Source organism: Scylla paramamosain, unplaced genomic scaffold (assembly GCF_035594125.1).
Source record: "Scylla paramamosain isolate STU-SP2022 unplaced genomic scaffold, ASM3559412v1 Contig86, whole genome shotgun sequence".
Classification (NCBI taxonomy): domain Eukaryota; kingdom Metazoa; phylum Arthropoda; class Malacostraca; order Decapoda; family Portunidae; genus Scylla; species Scylla paramamosain.
Window position 1 is genome coordinate 224,590 of NW_026973751.1, and position 22,911 is coordinate 247,500.

General features: G+C 40.2%; 1 protein-coding gene across 4 annotated transcripts in view; it reads left to right on the top strand.

The window, feature by feature from the left end:
* The first annotated feature begins 4,053 nt into the window (after positions 1-4,053).
* The window catches only part of LOC135098836 (uncharacterized), a 101,554-nt gene continuing 82,696 nt past the window's right edge, over positions 4,054-22,911 (top strand). For 2 of the 4 annotated variants that reach the window (XR_010267416.1, XR_010267417.1), the window contains exon 1: positions 4,054-4,448. The gene's annotated coding sequence lies outside the window, so the exon portion shown is untranslated. The remainder of the gene's footprint in view (positions 4,449-22,911) is intronic. The other 2 variants (XR_010267418.1, XM_064001237.1) reach the window with 2 other exon arrangements.

The window sequence follows — 22,911 nt, forward strand, 5'->3', positions numbered from 1 at the left end:
TGACCGTAAGAGGGTGAGCAGCCTGTCAGTGAGCTCACTAAATAGGATGAGGCAGTAGACACCTGCCAAAACGGTAATTACTCCCAGTGAGGCGTTGGGCACAAGATCAGGGGGTGCTGCGAACTTATCAGTGACCCAGCTGAGGCGGGGCGTCTACTCGAAACTATTGCACTACAAGTTATATCAGTCAGTCGGAGGTGACCATAGTACTAGAGAAATGTTTCGTTTCTATACAGACACTGAAAACAGTCCTGATGAGGGAGTAAAGTGTTTCAAAATATGGGGCAGGGTGTCTACAGGGAACTATCGCACTACAAGTTATATCAGTCAGTGCGAGGTGACTAGAGAGCAAGAGGTGTTTGGCTCCCGTACAGACACAACGGCGACGAACGACTGCACTGCTGTGTGTGTGTGTGTGTGTGTGTGTGTGTGTGTGCTGGCTGCATACGTGATACTGAAGGAAAAGAAAACATTTACATATTGTATAGGTGAAAATGAGGTTACGGAACAATGCTTATGGGGGTTAACAGTCAAAATTTCAGCGCAGTGCAGTGTGTCTGTAGAATCGTCATAGGTCAGAAAAACACAGAGAAAAAGAAAACAGCATATCCAAACATTGCGGCGTCTTGTGTTGACAAGCTGTAGCAGACACCATTGTTATGTGTGCTCAAGGGTGTTTTCATGAGTCTAGTGGTAGTTGAACAAGGATTCTGCGTCAGTATTGGATAAAGGAGACCCATGAATCTGACAAGTTATATATATAGTCTTTGAGAATATTCCTTATGGGAGAAGAAAAGCGATTAAAAATATGTGCCCAAGACAAATGGCTACACAAGTATTCACTCTACTCTGGAAGAGCGGAAGTGGTTCGGTGGTTCAGTGTTTGTCTACATAACCTGTTTCCGAGCACTGTTTCAGTACTACATTCAGAGACATTGAACGAGATTCCCCTCCCTCACACACACACACACACACACACAAGAAAATAGACTTAAAGGAATAAAAGAAAACTGTTGTAAAGGCTACACCCAACACACACACACACACACACACACACACACACACACACACACACACACACACACACACACACACAAGAAAATAGACTTAAAGGAATAAAAGAAAACTGTTACAAAGGCTACACCCAACACACACACACACACACACACACACACACACACACACACACACACACACACAAGAAAATAGACTTAAAGGAATAAAAGAAAACTGTTACAAAGGCTACACCCAACACACACACACACACACACACACACACACACACACACACACACACACACACACACACACACACACACACACACACACACACACACACACACACACACACACAAACAAGAAAATAAACTTAAAGGAATAAAAGAAAACTGTTGCAAAGGCTACACCACACACACACACACACACACACACACACACACACACACACACACACACACACACACACACACACACACACAAACAAGAAAATAAACTTAAAGGAATAAAAGAAAACTGTTGCAAAGGCTACACCAAACACACACACACACACACACACACACACACACACACACACACACACACACACACACACACACACACACACACACACACACACACACACACACACACACACACACAAACAAGAAAATAGACTTAAAGGAATAAAAGAAAACTGTTGCAAAGGCTACACCCCGAAATGTTATTTCGTAGGTCCCGTGTTCAGAAACGACTACTTTCAAATGCCACAGAGATTAGTCGGGCTCCCAAGAATGTAGAAATTATGTTAATCTGTCATTAGAACCATAAAAAAAAAAAAAAAAAAAAAAAAAAAAAACATCGTCAGAAGCCCGTATAGCTTCAAGTAAAGCAGTGTGAATGTACTGGAGGTCCAGCGCCCGCGTGTTTCAAAATATGGACCCTGATCTGAGTGACGGTGCAGAACAAACACTTAAGCCAAACCATATGATGTAAAACAGAGTAAATATATCCAATAGAATTATCTTCCTGGTGGTTCTTGAGCTGTCGTGGTGAACACCGGCGTGCCTTCCTGCCATCACCTCCCTCCCCACACACAATCCCTCCGTTTGGCGACACGCACGCAATCTAATGAAGTCTTCGCTCGTCGTCAGTCGCCAGAGCCCCGCAATCCCCCGCTCGCTGCTGAAGGACGGCCTCTCGCAGCCCCGAGCCCCGTCACCCGCTGGAAGATCAAAAGTCAGACACGAGTGAGCGGCGCTGAGCCTCCGCCACTCACAGCCAAATTTAAAGAAGGATAAAGCACCACCAGTGGAGAGCTGCCGTCGCTCAACAACCGCTCCACCTCCACCTCCACCTCCGCTTCCACCACCACCACCAACCCTCCGCCATCACCACCCAGCTCATCAATCCCTCCTACTTCACCACCACGGCCAGCCTTTCGCCTCCTCCATCACCACCACAACTGCCACCACTAATACCAGCCTTCCACCATCGCCACCGCCACCACTACCACCACCGCCTAGCTCATCCAGCTCCAAGCAGCACAACACGAAACAAAGGCATCTACTTCATGTATTTTGATGAGTTAAGTAAATATTTACGTCAAATCTGTTGGCATTAAAAAAATATATACATATACATGCTGCACAAAAACGTAAAATTAATGAAATTTTGAAAATGTCAGAATTTTACCATTTCGTTGCCATGAATGTAAAAGCTTTTTTTTTTTTCCCCGAGATAAAGTGCAGATTACGTTTAAATGTTTCATAAAGCGTGCATTGTTATATTTCGTAAATGTATAAACGAAGTGACACATGCAAACAAATTCAAAAGAAAAGTACACGAGCAGGGGAAAAAAAAAAAGGAAAAAAGTAGTTTCACACCACACACACACACACACACACACACACACACACACACCAGAAGAATTACGCCATGAATCATAAAATCTAGTGCCTCTTCGTGTCGTCCCGGGAAGTCATTAAAGCTGATGAAGTTCATTGTTGACTCACTGCACCTCTCAGCCTCGCCTCGCCTCGCTGCGGGAAGGGCAGGGTGAACCATTCCTGCCCTGCGCTGCCCCGGGACTGCCTAGCGGCGGCATCTTTTCCTCAGCGGTCCCTTCCCTAATTCATAATGTTGGTAGTAAAGGAGAGGGGAAATGTGCGTATGGTGGAGTTCAGGAAGGGATGGGTAGTGATACAATGATACGTAGGGTAGGGTTATGAAAGAGATTGGTAGTGATGTTTGCTACTCCTTTACTAATTCATAATGCTAATAGTATAAGAGGGACACGTGTTTAATTAGGGTGGAGTTTAGTGATAGCGATGACATCCAAGTGTGAGTGGCATGAGCGTCTCCTGTCAGGGCTTTCAAGGTCGATGCGGAGACTGGCAGGGTGAGGCATTATTTAGAACGCGGTATCGAAAGGGCAGTTTGAAGCTTCACCTCACTGTAACTCCATTCCTCGTCCTTCTGTTCTTTCAGTCATTCTCTGCTGTCTTAACCTTCTCTCCCTGCCTCGCCAGACATCGCCAGTAAACAGGTGGTAATGTAGCTTGAGGCAAAGGGCTTACATTAAGCTCTCGTCAAGAAGAGGGTGAAAATTGACTAACAGGAGGAGGATAGCGAGGTGAAGTTCCTTTCGGTCAGTGTTTGAGCCAAGAATCGCGTCTGCAGTTGATAATGGTTCACGATATTTTTTCTTGTCAGGGTTCTGGGTCGTCTCCTTGCTCTTGTTGATCAGTAACATTTTTCCGGTGTAACAAAACAATACTGAATCCCGAAGGTTTATAAGGCATGGCGATCCTGAACCGAAAATCGGCACCACGCATGATTCTTCTGGGCTCGGCGGCACAGCCAGGCGTATGACGCAGTGTGAGTTCTGCCGGGCTGATTCTTCCCTATACGGGCTTCCCTTGGCGCTCCTCGTTCTATAATACTCAAATCGTTTCTTACTGCGTCTTAAAAGATTATATTTGTGGTATTATATATCAGTTAGTAGCCTCTTGATGGCTGTGATCCAGCGCGACACGTTGGTACGCTGCGCGGCGCTAACAGGTCACGGAGAGAGTTGACGCTCAGTGGCACTGAGCGAGTGATGGGTGATTGTGTGCGCGGCTCGCCACTTCCCCCGCCCGAGGAAGTTCAGAGGACCGACTTGTAGACTTGTAACTATGTAGCTTCGCCCTTATAGTTTTTGAAAAAAGTTAATGCAGTGCAGTTGATTACTACTGAAATAGTACTCCATGTTTTTACCGAGATTAGTGTGGCGGGGAATGTTGCAGAGTTGATACATGAATGGGAGTTTTAGTACAAGCGAACATTAGTTTGGCGACAACCACCTGTGAGTGTCTTGTGATCGCGTAGTGCTGCCTCCAGGTGCTGGCAGGCCCCTGTGGTGATGGGGGCCGCGCTGCACATACTGCTGCTCATCGCTCACGCAGCCCTCGCCGCCGCCACCAAGGCAGGTGAGTACAGCACAGGTGAACGCAGGGCGGCTCTCGGCCCGGGCTGCTACTGGCGGGCGAGGCTGACACGCACTGCCTCTCCTGTGGGATTATATTTGTAACTGTAATTGTCACACCTAATTTACTGAGTAGATAACAATTGCAAAGATATTAGCGTTTTTTTTTTACTCCTTTTTAATTTTTTCTTCAAATTTTGATGTTTGTTGGAAGCACCTCGGCAAACAAAACTATTTTTTCTTTTATATTTTCAAAAGCTAACAGTCAGCCGATGCGCTTTCAATTAATCTGTTCGACGTTTCTGTTGTAAATCACCAGTTTATCTCTGCCTCCTCCTCCTCCTCCTCCTCTACCTTCCCTCCAGAGCTAGCGATTTGCAACTGAAAAATGAAAGTAGATTAAAAACAAAAGGAAAAATGAACTAAAATGATGATTGTAAGGTATCATTAAGAGGGATTTGTGATGGAAATGGTAGGCACGGTAATGTAAAGGTCAATATCTATGCATAGTTACATATTGATTTATCGTAGTTGACCTCCCAAGTGAGACAGACAGGTGTAGTTTCGTAATGGTGCCGCCACTGTAGGGAAGACGTGGTATACTTTGTTAATCTTTTATTGTGATGCAGCACTTCGGCCACGTCACGTCATATTAGTTATTATTGGGCTGCGTCTGTCTGTCCGCAGTTAGTTACTCAGTTATCACAATACCTTAGTTATTAGTTGGTGGGTCGCGTCTGTCAGTCTACCAGCAGTGATTTACCGACACATCTATCACAATAGTCACTTTCGTTGTTACTCACTGGGTTGTCTCTCTCAGTCTACCAGCAGTGATTTACCGACACATCTATCACAATAGTCACTTTCGTTGTTACTCACTGGGTTGTCTCTCTCAGTCTACCAGCAGTTACTGAGTTACCACGATGCGGGCTTCATGTAGACATTAATTATGTTACGTTTACATGCGTTATTTCAGTTTGCCTTAGTTGCACGTTTGTGTGTTTGTGTGTGTGTGTGTGTGTGTGTGTGTGTGTGTGGTGTGTGTGTGTGTTAGACTTTTGAAATAACTCAAAGGAAAGCAAGTGTTAAGCGTTTTTACAGAGATACAGTGTCCTGAGTTGGTTACACAATCACCACGGTCTCGCCTGTTCATGCCTCCACCATTGTGCGTGTGTTAGACTGTATTGGAATTATAGAACTAGCACATAAGAAAATGTTGAGTTTCTGGAACACGCGAGTACCTATGATTTCTGGAACTGTTTCTTGTTGCAATCCTTAGTCTCGCTTGTTCTTACCTCCAGGAAATTGTTGAAGCAGAAGATATTGAAGTAACCTTGAAACCTGGAAGCTAAAAAGGCAAACAGTTTTTTTAGATGCACTGAAAATGCTCTGTATTTTTAAGCAGACTGGAAAATGTTACGTTTTTTTTTTGAGAAAAAAATCCCCACTCTTTTTGGCAAGACTGAAAAAGGGCCAACATTTTTGACACAATATTTAAGTGAGTGGTTACTAAGTCTTGCTTCATGTGTGTGTGTGTGTGTGTGTGTGTGTGTGTGTGTGTGTGTGTGTGTAATCCTACATCGTATCTCTATTTTTAATAGACAGTAGTGGAAATGAGTGAGGTTTTCAGGGGTATTTATCAAGGACAGCGCATCATCAATGAGAAGACACGCATGAAAACCCGACCTGAGTCTGGTCTTTGATAAAGGTTCTGGTGAGAAAACAAGCAAAGCAAAATAACTTTTAACACATCTAAACATATTACAAAGGTTACAAGGGTGATTTTTTTTCTCAACCAATGAACTTTATTCTTAAACCTTTCGTCTTATTCTTGCAATTAACAGGCTCAAGTCGAAGTTACTGTAGTTTTCAAAGGTTATTAATGATTTTAGGGATAGAGTATTAATGACCATGCATCTTCAATGGGAAAACACGCATGAAAACCCGACCAATTATCTGTGTGGCCTTTGATAATAGTTCTGATGAGAGAACAAAGCGTTTAAGAACGCGAGCCATTAAGCGCTCTCCCTTGTTATAAGCTCTTTGTGTGCTGGCACACTGCAATGAATGAAGTACAGCGAATGTAGCAAGGTAGATTTTACAAGCGAAAATGTGAGGTTTGTTTTATTTTGAGTTGCTTGCAGTGCCTATGGTTAACCCTGAGGAAGATGCTATAATCTCATGGAGTTATTTAGTTTAACCACTACGCTGTGTAATGAATGAAATGTAACAAATATAGCTAAACTTTTTTTTTACAAACTGAGATGCGAACTTTGTTTTATTTTGAGTTCCTTTTTTTTTTTTTATGTAGGAGGGGCACCGGCCAAGGGCAACAAAACTGTAATAAAGAAAAAGGCCTACTGAAGTGCCGATCTCCGAACAGAATCAAAAGCGGTAGTCAAAAATTACAGGATAAGTGTCTTGAAGCCTCCCTCTTGAAAGATCTCAAGTCATAGGAAGGAGAAAATACTGAAGCAGGAAGGGAGCTCCAGAGTTTACCTACAGTTAATTCAAAGGAAGATGCTATGATTTCATGGTTATTTAGTTTAATAAATACGCGGTGTAATAAATTAAATATAGCAAATGTAGCATGTTGTTTTTACAGACGAAGATGTTAAGGGTTGCTTACATTTAAGTAACGGAGTCCCAAAAATTAAGCTATAGAAACGTGGTATAACTTTTAGAGGTAACTTAGCTCAATCATTACACGGGGCAATAATGTAGCAAGATATTTTTAGAGAAAAGATATGATTCTTTCTATTCAAAGTTAGTTGTAGTGTCTATAACTAACCAATAGAAAGATGATATAATTTGAAGAGGTAATTTAGTTCAGTCAATACACGGTCTCAAGTTAGTTCCGTGAGGGTGTTGGCAGACTGCTCTGAATTGTGGTAGAGACTTGCAGAAGGAAAAGGAAGGAAAGGTAGCAAGAAATCGAAAAAAAAAAAAAAGATATCAAACAGCTTTCCAATATACAGGCGTTTATTTCTTAAGGTGATTACTTTCTTAATCGTTACTGTGCTGTCACGTTTGTTCTTACCTGCTTGTGTGTGTGTGTGTGTGTGTGTGTGTGTTTCGTAGGTTATGATATTATAATACCAGTGCCGTTATGTATATTTAACTCTTAGAAAAAAAAAAATGTCCCTAAACGGTTATAAGCATTTCTCTAAGCAATTTCCCTCGAGAGAAAAATATGGCAACCGCTTTCCTACATACAAGTAAAGGCATAACTTCTAGAATTAATATCCGTCATAATCATTAACCTATCTCACTATCTCTCAATTCTTACCTTCTTGTGTGTGTGTGTTAGCAGACTATAGTACTTCCAGTGTAACGTGCATTGCCTCTCTCACTCACTCTCTCGCTAGGGATACAAAAGGCACCTCATGCTGGGAAAACACAACGTATGATCGCCAGTCCCCTTGTGTTGGGGCTTAACAGGAGGTTGTTCCTTACCATTAGCGACCGTGCCAGGGAAATGACCGCGACGTTACGAGGTGCAAACTTTGTGAAGAATGCTGCCGCTACTTTTTCCTCTCTTCCTACCTGGGATAAACTTTGCGGGTGTGAAAGGAAATCTGAAAAAAAAAACGGTGCTGGGTTTGCGGGTGGAGGGAAGGAAAGAGGAGGTGTGGTGTGGTGGGTAAAAAGTGCAATGTTGAAGGAAGGAAAGTTATGTGTTCGAGTTGAAGGGAAAGAAGTGGAAATGAAGTTAACGAAGTGGGGAAGAAAGTGAGAGTGAGAGTGAGAAAGAAAGAAAGAGGAAAAAAGAAGGATAGAAGAGAAGTCCGGATTTGTGCTGAGTGAATCTGAAATTAATTAAGTTACGCAAAGGCTAGTAATAACACACACACACACACACACACACACACACACACACACACACACACACACACACACACACACACACACACACACACACACATGCGCGCACAGGTAGATAGATAAATACATTGATAGATTGACACCACACCGTACCACACACACACACACACACACACACACACACACACACACACACACACACACACACACACACATGCGCGCACAGGTAGATAGATAAATACATTGATAGATTGACACCACACCGTACCACACACACACACACACACACACACACACACACACACACACACACACACACACACACACACACACACACACACACACACACACACACATGCGCGCACAGGTAGATAGATAAATACATTGATAGATTGACACCACACCGTACCACACACACACACACACACACACACACACACACACACACACACACACATGCGCGCACAGGTAGATAGATAAATACATTGATAGATTGACACCACACCGTACCACACACACACACACACACACACACACACACACACACACACACACACACACACACACACACACACACACACACACACACACACACACACACACACCTATACATTACCTCATAAATACACACATACACATCAAACTCAAACGTATTAGTCATACACGCACGATATAAATTTAGCCAACAAACTACGCAGGGCCATGCAAGGCGTACACTGCACAACACAACACCACACTTCATTACACAGCTGGGAGGTGCGTGTGTGTGTAGTAATGCATACTTTTATTTACTTTCTTGTTGTCCTCGTTATTTTTCTCCAGCTATTGTTGTTGTTCGGCTCCTGTCTTTTCTTCGTCCTCATCCTTTTTTGATCCTGTTCTTGATCTTATTCTTGTTCTTCTTTTTTTCTTCTTTTCAACTACTACTACTACTACTACTACTACTACTACTACTACTACTACTACTACTACTATGAAATAATGTGTAAAAATTGTATCACACTTAAAATTTGCCATTATCTACGTCTAGAGTGGACATGTTACTAAACCACCACCACCACCACCACCACCACCACCACCACCACCACCACCACCACCACCACCACCACATACACACGCACTTAATAGACTCCGCCTCGTGAAAAGTGCGCTATGTTTTGATGATAATTTTTCCCCCGTGAGGTATTTGCGTGAAAGGGAGCAGCGGCGCGGCGTGTGTAATATGATCGATGGCAAATTGAAGAGTCTAGGGTGTGGGAGATAAAAAATAGTGTTGGCAGGGAGTTAATTTTGACGTGAGCCCTCGGGGCTGGGCGAGTGCTGCTTATGATGTTAGTGCTGTCACAGGGCGGGGAGTGCTGGGCTTGCCTTGCTTGGGGGAATGGGGGAGGGGGGGGTGAAACACGCTATGGTTATATGTACCGTACCGTACTTTGATAAACACGCTATGGGTAGACTGTTATACTTTGTTACTCGTGTGATTTTGCTGCTGGTTGTTGTTCGAGAGTGGATGTGTTGTTCTTTGTGTTCTTTGTTGGTGGTTTTTGTGTTTTGATTTATTTTTATGCAGTATTTGTGTATTTCCGGGATGTAAACTATATTTGTAATAGTGAAATGTTAAAGGCTGCTGCCGTAGATTTTAACTTAAAGTATGGAAAATGAAAATGTGCCTTTAAAACTCAGACATTATATATAAAATGGATACGTGCTATGTATATTTTCGGTGTTCCTGATGGTAAAGTGTTGGTGAATGCCTCCATAGACTTAACAATGTATGGAAAGTACCAGTGTGCAAACTTAAGTGATAATTTTGAAGGATAAGTGTGTTATTGAATGTTCAGAGGATGTTACAGATGGATGTTCTTTGAAATATAGAAAATGTTAACGTACCTTGAATCATAAACTGAAATACTGTTGTTCTTGGTGTATAAAGTGAAGGATGCTGCTCTTAATGCTGAAAAACAGAACGTTGAATATTGTAATGGCTAAAATTTCAAATAATAATCAGTGGAAAGTGTAAATGTGAAGAGAATCTCAGCAGAAAATGACTAGATACTGTGGAGGAAATTGTGGTGATTCGGTGAAGAAAAAGTAATGTATAAAACTGAAAACTAAACACAAGTGAATAGCAGAATAAAAAGACTACAAAGGGAAAATTAGATTGGAGAAGGAAAGTGCAGTAGAAAAGTAAAACTAGATCTCGAAAAGAGGAAAACGTAGGTAAACGTATATAAAGGGAGAAAGAAAGAATGATACAATTTAACTCCACGAAAAGAAAGTCGGCTAAAAAAAAAACCTAGACTTGAAAGTAAAAAAAAGAAGAAAATAGAATTCCAGTGAAAAAGACTAAAAAATGGAAACATGCCGGAATAAAAAGCGACTCAAAAAAATAAATAAATAAATAAGCAAGACATTTCTATTCCCAAAAGAGAGAGAGGAAAAAAAAGTTGATAACCAGGAGATGGAAAGAAAATGGAATCCGACGAAAAAAAAAATGCTTCTAAGGAAAAAAAAAAAAAAAGAGGTAGAAGACCAGACATCAAGGAAGAAAACTTACTAGACACAGATAAAAAAAAACGCAATTCCAGAAAAGAAATCTCCGAAGAAAAAAAAGGTGAGGTTTCGAAAAAAAATATTAACCATGATAAGGAAAGAAAAGAAGGAAAAAAAACGAAATACTGATAAAAAAAAGTCACTGTAAAGGCAGAATGAGAAAAAAAGAACGAGATTATTTTATTACTGGGAAAAGATGATAAGAAAAAAAAGCAACAAAGAAGAAACCAAATCCTGTTAAAGAAAACATGAAAGAAGGAAGAAAAGAAGGAAAGAAAGAAAAGAAGCGAAATTCCAGCAAAAGGAAAGTCAAAAGGGTGAAAAAAGGCTCTGAAGGGGAAAATAAAGAAAGTAAATTAGGACTACATCAAAACACGAGATAGATAAGCGACGAGGGAAAAAAATAAGGAAACGAAATTACAGGAAAAAAAAAAGACGCGAAAAGGGAAAAGATCGAAAAAATAAATTACCTACAAGAGGAGAGAAAGAAAAGAAAAAAATAACAACAGAAAAACGAAACAAAATTGAAAGAAAAGTTACTCGTTAAAGGAAAAAAAAAGAAAAAAGAAAAAAGTACATACAAGTTTCTAATGACAGAAAAACAAGAAAATGTACGACAGGCAAAATTACATAATGATGAAAAAAAGTTCAGAGATGAAAAGAAAAAAAAAACGTTAGGGTAAGATCTTAGGAAAAGCAACAGCAAATAATGAAGAGTGATAAGAAGAAAAGACTGGAAAATTTAACGATCAGGTGAAATCGTGTGATAGGAAAAGAAAACCACATATGGAGAAAGAAATCGTACCTGATAACGAGAGAGAGAGAGAGAGAGAGAGAGAGAGAGAGAGAGAGAGAGAGAGAGAGAGAGAGAGAGAGAGAGAGGCAAAAAAGACTAGAAGAAACCGACTTGGTAAAGGGAAAAAAGAGGAAAAAAGTGACATTGGAAAACGAGATCTCGGGAAAAAAACAAAAGGTAAGCTAGTAATAAAAAAAAATAAATAAATAAAAGGGAAAAAACTAGAGGTGAGAGACGGGAATCACATGTCAAAAAAAAAAAAAAAACGGAGATAACAAGAACACAAAGAAAAAAGTGGGAAAAAGGAAACGGAATAAAAAAAGAAACAGGAAAAAAAGTCAAGAATAAGACTAGAAGAAAGAGGAGTAAAAAAAAAGAGGAGGAAAAAGGAGAAAAGAAAGAAAATAGAAAAGAAAAGAAAAAGAGAGGAAGAAAGAACAAAAAGAGACAAGAAAGAATTGAGAACTAGACGAGAGAGAGAGAGAGAGAGAGAGAGAGAGAGAGAGAGAGAGAGAGAGAGAGAGAGAGAGAGAGAGAGGAGCAACAAGAAAAACGTGACAAGAAGAAAGGGACATAAGAAAACAACAACAACAACAACAATAGCAACAAAAGTGTCAAGAAAACGAGACATCGAAAAAGAAAACGGAGAAAGAAGCGGCAGCAGATAACCACACGAGCTGAAGAAAACGTAACAAGTAAATGGAGAGACTCGGCTAGACTTAGCGAGGCTTGGCGGAGTAAGGAGGGATAATGTGCCTCGATATTGGAAGGCAGTGATTGGCAGCAAGATTATTGGTGACTGAAAATTTCATAGAGTAAAGAACTTGGCGGCAAGTATATTAAGTGCGAGAAAATAAGCTGACACGAATACCACCTTTGTGAGAGGAGGGGAGTGAGAGAGAGGGAGGGGTATGACACTAAAGAGAGTAAGAAAAAAAATCAGGTAAAGAAAAAGGTTAAAATTCTAGAGGTGAAGAAAAAAAGTGGAAATTCTTAAAAAAAATAAGGAAAGATGAAGGAAAAAGGAAAGAGTGAGAGATAAAAAGAGAGGGAGAAACAAAAGAAGAAAAAAAGGGAGAACACGAGAAGACTGAAAAGATCAAACGATAAAAAGGAAGGAAAGAAAAAAAAAACAGAGAGAGAGAGAGAGAGAGAGAGAGAGAGAGAGAGAGAGAGAGAGAGAGAGAGAGAGAGAGAGAGAGAGAGAGAGAGAGAGAGAGAGAGAGAAGCCCCGTATGATATGATGTGATTGTGTGACGCCGCTCAGTGTTGGGTGCTGTGTGGTACTGATCAATATCAACACGAGCTCTTCTTTACGTGAATACTGTGCGTTAGTGAGGTGAGGGGCGTAACACTGCATAGAGAAGGCTTGTGCTTGCTTCCTTTACGCGAATACTGGCTTAGTGAGTGTCAAGGGTGTAAGATGGTGAGGTACAGGAATTGATGGTGCTTACGGGATCTGCTTGGCTTCATTGTGAGAGATTTAATGTTTGTTGTGCAGCTTTCTGGTTTTGTGTTTTTTTTTTTTTTTCCCTTGAGTTGCGACAATAATCTCTTAAACTCGTGTCTTAAGTTTGGTATTGTGTCCGTAATCTCTTCCTTCTGAGATGCACGAGTGTCATAATCAAGTTTTCGTGTTTCTGTTTGTCTTTTCCTCCTCCTATTTGTTGCTGAATCTCGACAGTTGATAATTGGATTCGAAATTGTCTTTTTGGATGTGGTACTTTGCTTTCTCTCTCTCTCTCTCTCTCTCTCTCTCTCTCTCTCTCTCTCTCTCTCTCTCTCTCTCTCTCTCTCTCTCTCTCTCTCTCTCTCTCTCTCTCTCAACGAAGCTTATATATTTTTTTGTTTGTCTTTTTTTGGCTCCTGCAGGGTGAAGTGTTTCGCTGCCTTGTTTAAATTCCTTTCAGCGGGTTCAAATAAAAACTAAGTTTTTTTTTTTACTGATGTTTTATGGTTCTATTAACAGGAGAAAAGTGTCTGAGTAATTCTAGACCATGAATAAGAAACTAAACCGATAATTCGCTTGATCGGTTTCTTTAAAACAGTCATTATGAGAGAACAAAATTACAAAATAGTGAGTCAGCCAGAAAAAAGCTTTTGGTACTTTTTAAGTTAGTTTTATTGTTCAAGTGATACAAAGAAAGCTAAAAAAATTAACACCATTAATTGTAAAGATAATCATGGCTATTAATTCGTATAGTTTCAAATCCAATCCTTTTGAGAGAACGGCTACAAAAATACAGGTCTTTGTCATGCATGAGGCAGCCAGTGCAGAGCAAATTAGCAACAGAATGATGCATAATTGAATGAGCAAATAGCGAGTTTTTAAAAGAAAGTAGAGAAGTAAGTGGACGAACATGGAGCAGGTAAACACAACATTTATGAAGGTAAATACAAGTAAAGGAAAGACGCTAGGAATATGTGGAGGTGAATAATGAAAGTAATGCACGAAGGCTGAGTTAGGAATGGCATAGTAGGAGTAATTTACGTCTCTGAGGGAGGACTGTGAATGGAGATTAAGTAGTTGAGTGAATGGGCAAGGGAAAACTAATTAGGGGGTTAAGGAAAGTTGTGTGCTTAGTACTTAAGTAACGCTCCATTTCCTGCTTGTTTATTTGTTTGTTTGTTTATTTAGTTTGTGTCTACGTATGTTATATTGACATTTATACCAGTATGTTTTGTTTTTTCTTTCTTTTAATGTCTCTTTTCTTTCTCATTTTTACTTTATTTCTTTTCTTTTATTTATTTTGTGTATTTACTTTTTCAGTCGTAGAAGAAACTGATCCTTGGCTTCGAAAAATTAAAAACAGCACTTGTACCTTCCTATAACATTGCACTACAACACTTAAACCAGCAAGACTGTAAGAGTGTGACGACTTTCTGAGTGAGGATCATCCTTCCTGATGCCTCGTAGTGCTCCATCGCGGCCTTCAACCTCCCTCCAGCTCTCATAGCCCCGGAATCCCGAACGATCCCTTAAGTCTTAGGTCCATATTCTGAAACACTTCTGCCTGCACGTCGACTACTTTCAGAAGGCTTTATTTGAAGTGAAGCGTGTCTCTAAGGGTATCTTTATGGTTCTAGTGACAGATTAACAAGAATTTTGCATTATTGAATGGAGAAACACACTTGAGAACCCGACAAATTGTTTTCAAAAGGGTGTAGTTAAAGTGACGCGGGTTTTTAAAAGATGTTTTTTAAAGGTTTTGCTGATAGGTGAACAAAATATTCATGTTATTAACTCGGGAAACACACTTGAAAACCCGGTAATTATTTTCAAAAGTTAGTAATTGAAGTGACGCGGATATTTGAAGATGTTTTTTCAAGGTTTTAGTGATAGATGAACAAGATTTTTATATTATTGACATCGGAAACACTTTTGAGAACCCTGCTAATTACCTCTCTTACCTTTGAAAACAGTCACGTTGAGAGAGCAGTATTTCTGAACACGGGTGATGGCCCTGGTAGGTACATCGCGTCTCTTTCTCCCTCCAGCCGTGAAAGCCTTGGGAGTTTTGAACGATCCTCTAATCGCCTCCTACGGTGAGATTTAATCCGGGAGTTTACGAGTTCGCGTGGCCGATCCTCCCTCCAATCCCGGTCTTGTCTGTCTTATGTTGTAATTAAAGACTCGAAATTATGATGTGGTGTTAAGTGTTTTTCGCAGGTAATATATTTAGTGTTTATTGGATAGAGGTGTAAGTTAATAATGTAAGGTTGTAAATTAATGCTGCTTTTTTTTTTTTTTTTATTCAAGTTTTCTTACCTGACCTCTCTCTCTCTCTCTCTCTCTCTCTCTCTCTCTCTCTCTCTCTCTCTCTCTCTCTCTCTCTCTCTCTCTCTCTCTCTCTCTCTCTCTCTCTCTTTCTCTTTGTTTTTTCCTTCCTCTCCTATTATCTCCCTCTTTTCCTCTCCCTCCCCTCCTCTTCTCTCCTCCTCTCTCTCTCTTTGCTTCTACTTTATCCAACCCTCCAAGTTTCTTCTTCCTCTTCCTCCCCTCTTCTTTTCTTCTCCCTTTTCCTCACATTTTTCCTCTTCCCATCCAGTTCCCCTCTTTCTCCTCACCCAGCTATCCAAATTTCTTCTGTCTCCTGTTTCGCTTTCCTGTTATTGTTTTTCTCCCTTCTCCTCTCCCTTCCCCTCACGTTCTCTCACTCCCCTCTCACCTTTCCCCCTTCCCTCCTTATCGCTCTCCTATCTTCCCTTTTATCTTCCCCTTCCTCTGTTCCTCTTTTCATCCTATCTTTTTTTCCCATTTACTCCTTACTACGTCTCTCTCTCTCTCTCTCTCTCTCTCTCTCTCTCTCTCTCTCTCTCTCTCTCTCTCTCTCTCTCTCTCTCTCTCTCTCTCTCTCTCTCTCTCTCTCTCTCTCTCTCTCTCTCTCTACCCTAGTCATTTACCATCATCGGTCTTTTTTTCCTACCTCCCTCACTTTCTCTGTTTTTTCCCTTCTCTTCTTTCACTCCTTCATCCCCATCGTGTATTGATCGGTGACACGTGCCATGCAGTACGTGAATAGTGAATGAAAATGGGGAAGGTACGTGTGTGTGTGTGTGTGTGTAGGGGGAGGGGTGAGTGTAGTTATGTAGTTAGTGGTGATGGTGATGGTGATTGGATATGAATAATGAAGAGTATTGTAAGAGATTGTGTGTGTGTGTGTGTGTGTGTGTGTGTGTGTGTGTGTGTGTGTGTGTGTGTGAGTGAGCTTGCAACTGAAGAAGGATTACCAGAGCATTGCGGGAAGGGCGCTGAATGGTGAGAGAGAGAGAGAGAGAGAGAGAGAGAGAGAGAGAGAGAGAGTGTGTGTGTGTAGGGGCAGTAGCATATGTCCTCATCTCTCTCTCTCTCTCTCTCTCTCTCTCTCTCTCTCTCTCTCTCTCTCTCTCTCTCTCTCTCTCTCTCTCTCTCTCTCTCTCTGGGAAGTGTTGTAGAGACGTTATTGGAAAACTGTATCTACACCTTCTTGTTTACCTTTGTTGTTCGTTCTGTTAGTGAAGGGAACATGGAAGGACGTGGGATTTGTCGTTGGTATCAATGAAAGATAAAAAAAAGAAGAAAATATAAAGTAAATAAATGAAGTGTAGATAACGCATGTTGCCGATAAGAGAAATTGTAATGAAGAAAATATGAACAAAGGAAGAAAAAATAGAAAGCTTGTGTGTATGTGTTGTAGATAAAATAAATAGAAAAAAAGTAGAAAAAAATAGAGTAAATGAACAAGAAATACGAAGAAAAAAAACTTGTATATCTTATAAGTAACGGAAATAACGATACAAATGAAAATAAATAAAAAAAATAAATGAATAAAAAGTAGAGGAAAGCTTGTCATATATGTTGTCGTCGATAAGATAAATAATAAAAGAGAAACACTTGTATTTTCTGTTGTTGTCTGTTCGTTTGTTTGTGTTTGTCTGTCTCACTTTTTGTATGCTTTGCTCTATCGCCTTTTTATTTATTTATAGAAAAGAAAACTTGTATATTTATGTGGGTTTGTTTACGAGTCTCTCTCTCTCTCTCTCTCTCTCTCTCTCTCTCTCTCTCTCTCTCTCTCTCTCTCTCTCTCTCTCTCTCTCTCTCTCTCTCTCTCTCTCTCTCTCTCTCTCTCTCTGTGTGTGTGTGTGTGTGTGTGTGTGTGTGTGTGTGTGTGTGTGTGTGTGTGTGTGTGTGTGTGTGTGTGTGTTTGTTTCTTTACGTCTGTCTGTTTTTCTATGTCTGTCTGTCTGTCTGTCTGTCTCGTGTTATCGCGGAATTTGTTTTTTTATCATCTATTTCTTGCAGTTATCAGTATTTGTTTGTCCGTCTGTCGGTTTGTCTCGCTGTTTCCAGAAGTCGGTCTAGTGTGTAACTTTCTGCATCACAATGTTTTTATTGATCTGGTGCTGTTGCTGTTATTATTATTATTATTATTATTATTATTATTATTATTATTATTATTATTATTATTATTATTATATTTAGTTTTCAATGTTCATTCTTGCATTCCACATTCATCATAAAAAAAAAAGGTTTTACACAAATCTGATCGCTATTGTTTCTTTCATTTAGCTTCTTTCATATGACAACAACAACAACAGTAGCAACAACAACATCAACAACAACAAAAACAACAAATGGAAAAACTAGACAAACGTGTTATTAGAAACGTGAAATTGTTGTAACTTATTTTGTTGGTAGGATTTTTTGTTGTGCTTTTTTCTCTCACTTGCCCTTCATATTTGTTTTCCTTTTAGCCAGAAGGTAATCACTTTCACATGAAACAACAGCAACAACGATATGAATTTGTTTGAAGTGTTTTTGTTGGGAGGAATACTGACGGTCCTTAAGTTTTTTTCTTCCTCTTCTTTTCTTCCTTTAAGAGATGTGGAATTGAATTGTTTTGGTCTGGAGAAATCTAGAATGTTGGTTAAGTTTTACGTCCCTTTCCTTCCTTTTGTTATTATTATTACTATTATTGTTGTTGTTGTTGTTGTTGTTGTTATAAGTAATAGGAGTAGTAATCGTCGTCGTCGTCGTAGCAATAGTAATAGTCGTATTATTATCATTTTTATTATTATTAGTTGTAGAAGTCGAAGTACTAGTAGTAGTAGTAGCTTTTTTAGGGACAAGGTTCAATGATAACGTTTCACACACGTGGACATAATTATTTACATTTACTTATTTATTTATTTATTTACCTATCTTTTATGTGTTTACCGTGCCTTCACTGGAAGCCGCGGGTGTGATCAGTGTAATTCTTGGCAAATGCCTCGTTAATGAAGGTGAATTTGTACAAGTCCTGCGTTTAATCGAATTTGGGATTGGGTCATTATCGTCTCTCGTCTAATTAACCTGCGCATTACGTGGATCCACCAGGTAAATAATATTCGCACTGATCACACCTGCCTACCTGCCTTGTGTCCTTCGTAACCCTGCCCTGTTCCTAAAACCTGAATCTGAATTTCTCCTCACCCTTGTTTTCCCTTAAATTTTCTTCTCCACCAAGGGCTAAGGACTAAGTGTGTGTGTGTGTGTGTGTGTGTGTGTGTGTGTGTGTGTGTGTGTGTGCTGCTTTTTGTCTGGGCCGCCTCGTGTTTGATTGCCAGCCTCTTCCTCTTTTCTCCTTTGTAAACTTCATAACGTATCTCCCTTATTTCCTCTTGTTTCCCTTTGTTTATCTTTCAACCCGCATGCACTGTCCTCTTTGCCAACCCTTATCTCCCCCTCCCCTTGTAACTCGCTTGTTCACCTTGCAGTCTGCGCCTTACCCTCCCCTCTCCCCTCTTAACACCGTCCCTATCTCCTTATCTACCCTTGTTTTCCCGTTATTTCCATTTATCTTGCCTTATTGTATTAATTTTTTTTCCTTGCTTGTAATTTTAATGGCCTGTTTCCCTTGTTTATCCCTTGTTTCCCCTTACACTGTTGTCTCGTCTTCCTTCCCTACCCTTTGCAACCTTGTTATTTTTGTGCCTTTTTCTTACCCCCTTTTAACATTGCTTCCCCTGTTTCCTCTTGCCATTTGCCTTGTTTTCCTTGTTACCTGGTGTCCTTTTCCCCTCGTGTTTCCTTTGTCTTCCTCTTGAACCGTTCTATCTCTCCCCTTTTAACATTGCTGTCTCTGTTTCCCCTTCCATATTCCACTTATTTCTTTTGTAACATTGCTGTCCTTTTGACGTTTCTTTGGTTATTAGCCTTTTATCATTTCCTATCCTGATTCCTCATGTTTATTTTGTCTCGTCTTCTTTTCCCTTTTTCATGTAACCCTGGTGGCCTCCTCTTCTCTCGTCGCCTCTTGTCTTCTCTTGTCTTGTAAATCATGTGGCCTTGTTCCTATTACCTCTATTGTCTCTGTTGTCCTTGTCTTCCTTCATCTTTTTTTTTTCAGTTCTCGTCTCACATTTTCCTTTGTATTGTAAGAGTTTTGTCCTCACCCTTCGTCTTTCCTGTTTTCCCTGTATGCCTTATGACTCTTCTCGTCACCCCTCGCCTCTTCCTTGTCTTCCCTGTAACTCTGGTATCCCTGCCGACCTCCTATAGTTCTCTTCTCTTTGTCTGTATTGAAGATAAACAATAGGATCCAGAATTGTTGAGTGCAGTAATTATGATGCAGTATAATGCTTCCTGCTGCCCCTAATTCCTCGCTATTATTATTTGTGTAGGAGACAGACAAACAGATAAAGACTCGGGTATTGTTCTTTGACATTATTCTGTTCTACTATAACATTTCGTATTATTTAAATATGTTCGGTTTTTTTTTTTATTTCTATGGAAGTGAAATAGAAGAATCTAGCTTTGGTATCTCACATTATTTCCATCTAGTCCAACATTTCGTATCTCTTACTACTACTACCACCACCACCACCACCACCACCACCACCACCACCACCACCACGTACTGAATATAATAAAATCAAGAACTATTTTCATACATTTTGATCTAAATATACCTCACTTCACTTGACTTCACTTCCCCATCACTCATGCTTACGGTCATCAGGGAGATGGAGGAGTGTCTTAAAAGATCTGACGCGGGGGAATGAAATGAGTTTGTTTGTGTGTCTGTTTGTCTTTCTTCATTATATTCTCATTGATTAATCTTTCCTTTTTGTTCCTTTTTCTTTTCAGTACCGATTATGTGTCTGCTCTCCTCTGTCTGTGTGTATCTGTCTGTCTGTCTGTCTGTCTAATTGTCTTTCACTATTATTCTTATTGGTTTTGTTTTCTTATTTTCTTTATTGATTATGTGTGTCTATTCCTCTCTGTGTGTATTTTTGTCTTTATTTCTATTTATTTATTTTTTTTAGTCACGATTCCTGTCTGTTTTCAATCCCATTAACGTTTTCTTTCATTTTTTTTCATTATTTGTACTTTGTTATTTATTCATAGTTATTTTTATTAAGATATGTACTTCTTTGCTTGAATTTCTCTCTCTCTCTCTCTCTCTCTCTCTCTCTCTCTCTCTCTCTCTCTCTCTCTCTCTCTCTCTCTCTCTCTCTCTCTCTCTCTCTCTCTCTCTCTCTCTCTCTCTCTCTCTCTTCTATCGATGACAGGTGAGGTAACTTTGCCTCCGTGCTCCTCGCCCACACCTTCCCCTGCAATACTTGATGTGCTCTTGTCTCGTACCTGCCTCCTTCGTCTCTTGTTTCCCTCTTTTCCTGGAGCGTATCTACCTGTGTGTGTGTGTGTGTGTGTGTGTGTGTGTGAGGCTTTTAGATTCTTTTCTATTTTTCTCAGCGTTTCCTCTCTCTCTCTCTCTCTCTCTCTCTCTCTCTCTCTCTCTCTCTCTCTCTCTCTCTCTCTCTCTCTCTCTCTCTCTCTCTCTCTCTCTCTCTCTCTCTCTCTCTCTCTCTCTCTCTCTCTCTCTCTCTCTGTGTGTGTGTGTGTGTGTGTGTGTGTGTGTGTGTGTGTGTGTGTGTGTGTGTGTGTGTGTGTGTGTGTGTGTGTGTTCTCTCTCCCTTATCTTCAACTTTATTTATCTGCCTATGTCTGACTGTCCCTCTGTCTCCCAATCTCTACACCTATTTGTTTCGATCTGCTTGTATGTATGTATGTATGTATGTATGTATGTTTCAGCCTCATTTCACCACAGGATTTTTTTTCCGATACAAGTATGTGCGTATGTTTGAGCAGCCTTCTTTCATCTCTCTTTCAGAGACACACGAAAAAAAAAAAAACGAAAGAAAATATTTATAATGTTAGTCGCAGTCATTCTCAATATTTTCATTCACGCATTTTGCTTTTAATTATCACATAAATTGAACAACTGCAAGAACAAAAACAACAGCAGCAACAACAACAACAACAACAACAACAACAACAACAACAATAACAACAACAACAACAACAACAACAGTATTCTCTTTCTCAGATATGAATAACACTCATATACGCAGTCTCGTGTATTATTCTGTATAAAAGATAACAAAACCACATTTTGGTGCTCTCTTCATGTCTTCATGAAATGGATCACTCGATTCATGACACGCATAACACACATCTTCATTCCATTCCTCACACAACACCCTCCTCGCTAATAAACACCAAAATATAACATGCAGTACCTCATAATGATATGTAAGACTTCATAATACACACATTGATGCATTGCACTTTATTACAGTCATTCATCCTTTCACTCCCACATAAACATTCACTGCATCATGAGGAACACCGCATAACACATGAACAATAATGATAAAGTATAGCAATTTTTAATAATCATGATATTCGTATTCACATCATCATATACTCGTACTATACTTCAACAAGACATTGATAATATGCACCTCTTGATACATAATTCGCAAGCACCTTTTTTTTTGTTAAGACTTCATAGGATTACGAGTAACAGTGTAAAACATCATACCGATCGTACACAACATGTTCGTCATATACTGCACCTCTCACACTCTCTTCCCTCACAGACACAGGTCGATGCCTAAAGATTATTGTGCAACATGCAGTACTCTATATAAATCTTCATAGAATATACATCCCACACTTTCCTGCCTCACAAACAAGTCTCGACGCATCACGCACGCCAGGGTACAGCACATCACTCACTCCCTGGTCCTCTGAACAGCGTCGAGACAAAGGAAGCTTCATAGAATCGCCTGAAAGCTGGCCGCAGTGTTTTCCCCGAGCCTTGTGCTGTTTCGCGAACCCTGCTTCATATGCTTCGTGTGGCGCGCCGCTCACCACTCGCGATAAAAGGGAGATGTAGAAAAACAAAACACACACTTCATAGTGTTGTTTTGCCCGATGGTATGACAGCAGTTCACGGGGCTGAGGGAATAGTGTTATCAGTGTGTGTATGTGAATGTGTGTGTTTGTGTGTGTAGTGAGGAGTGATAACATAATGCCACATACTCTCTCTCTCTCTCTCTCTCTCTCTCTCTCTCTCTCTCTCTCTCTCTCTCTCTCTCTCTCGTGGTATTTCGTGATGATGATATTGTGGAGACAGAATGTGTAATGAACGTGATGGTGGCGGAACAGAATGGAGGACTGGAGGGGCAGGCAGTGCTGGTGGTGGTGGTGATAGCGGTGGTGATGATGGTGGTGATGGGAGACTGTTGAAATGGTTATGGTGGTGATGGTGATAATGGTAGTGGTGTGGTTTTGGCGGCGGTGGTGGTGGTGGTGTACGCTTAATGTTAACACTTATATCAACAACGAAACTACTACTACTACTACTACTACTAATAATAATAATAATAATAATAATAATAATAATATCCTTGTTGACACTGTTCATGACCACAACATTAAAAACAAAAACAACAGTAATAGTGAACTTTTGAATAGGTGTTT